The sequence below is a fragment of the Falco punctatus genome, assembly GCF_963210335.1.
Source record: "Falco punctatus genome assembly, chromosome: 6".
Lineage (NCBI taxonomy): Eukaryota > Metazoa > Chordata > Aves > Falconiformes > Falconidae > Falco > Falco punctatus.
The window spans coordinates 57,046,174-57,048,244 of NC_137585.1; positions in this window are offsets into that span (position 1 = coordinate 57,046,174).

Genomic DNA, 2,071 nt, shown 5'->3' on the forward strand with positions numbered 1-2,071 from the left:
ACATTTAGTCTCCTACACTTTTTACAGAATTTGCTTAATGATGTGTATACCAGAATAAAAATTATCACAACCTATTCTGTAAATGCCTGTGGGCAACAAATCTTGCAAGTCAAACTATTTGGAAAGGCTCCAAAGTGGAAAAGCCCCCTGAGCATGAAACAGCATGGGGGGAGTCCAGGACTTCATTGATCACCCTTCATTATCTTAAAGAGCAAATAAGAGGCCGATGTCTTTTCCTGTCTCTTCAAAGACCCTCAGAAGGGTCCTTCAAATGCTAATGGCAATCCCTGAGCTGGTTTCTGAGGTGATGATAATAATTATTTTCTCATTCATATTTAATTTCCTTGCCCTTTTAAACATAATTACAATGTATACATAACTTCCTTAAGGTATTCAGATACATATAAAACGTTCAACTGCACACAACCTACTATCTCCTGTGAATTTCTGTCTGATCAATAGGATAGCAAGGGTTAAGTTCTCTTGACTTCGATAACTTTGTTCAGCACGGCCAGAAGCGTTAACTGCCACAGGGCTTCATTTCTACATGCTAAATCAGTTCAGCATTAAGCAAGTATGTGAACCCAGTTAGATCTCAGTACTTTAACAGTACCTGTGTAGAACATGGGAAGTCCAGAGGGAAAGTGAATCTTCCTTGCAAAACCAAGGAATCATTTACTTCACATATGACTTGGCATTCATAGATGTGAACTTGTGCTTTTAACCTGTGTTCAAAGATAGTATTATCAATCATAATTCTAACCAACACTAAAAGGTCAACTAAAACTTTGTTCCTAACTATCATCTCTAAAATGTTTGGGTTTTTTTTCAGGTGACACTCCAAGCTTTTACAAAGGGTAAGGGATCTGCTAGTTCCTCTAACAGAGGACTCCAACAGAGTCGAAAAAAACTCAAATACAGGGTTTCTGTCTTCCAGAATTAACACCAGGAATGACAGAAGAGACCTGCAGCTGATAAATTTGACATGCCACAAGCTGGATAAGAACTCCAGGAGTAACACCTAAGCATCTCCATGCCTGAGGTATATCTGGACTGTCGGCAGGTGCGCTCCTCAGCATGTCCCTTGCTGTGGTTCTCAAACTTTCCAGTTTTTCCTGGTCTGTTAATCTTTCCTTCCAATGGAGACTACAAAGCAGGGGCAGCAAGACAGACAGATATGGTCTGTACCCAAGTCCTGGACCCAACGTGAAGTCAGGCCAGTTTGGAACATGGATACTGATCCAGGCACTGGGTAAGTACTCCCAGTCATGGAAAAAGAGATTTTGAGTCAAGTATTAACAAGATTTTTATTCCTTGCAGTGATGTTTTCATATTATTTTAATTCAGTCTGAGAAACACAAGCTGTGTTGTCAGCTCACAAGAAGGTAAAAAAAAGCAGCTTTATTTTTGGATGTGCAACGTCATGTACAACGCAGAACATACTCTATGAAATGGAGCACGAACATTGTGTGTTATGTTCCAGGAGATGCTGTCTTTTAAACCTGGAGCTTAAATACCGATCTGGGCAATGGGCACATTCATCCAAAAATAATTTGAAGCTGTCTTCACAACTCTTAAGTTTCAAATACATTACAAAAACAAACCCAAACTTCTTGATTTGATGATAATTATCTTCACTTTGTGATGATTAAAACTGAGCTCTGGAACAGCAGAGTATTTTGGAGTCTGTCTAAAAGCCGAGCAGCGCGTGCTCGCCCATGTCCTCCTCCCCTCAGACCGCGCTGCCGCCGGTGCCCGGCGGGCCGAGCGCCGGTTCGAAGCGGTGACGCTCCATCTTACACACGTTTCACTGAAGTCCCTGGCCACCGAGCCACCCACGCGCTCCCCCCGCCGGCGCTCCCGCCTCGGGGCCGAGGCCGCGGACCCAGCGCCGCCGCCAGCCCGCGCTGCACGGCCCCGGCCGGGCGGAGGCGCCCTAACGCAGGCGCGCGGCCAGGCCCGGGGGCGGGAAGCGGCCCCAGCGGGGCGCGCGGCGCCTCGGGGAGGGGCCCCCTCGCGGGCAGCCGCCGCTTCTGCAGCTGCCGGAAGCCCCTCCTCCCCGCGCGGAAGT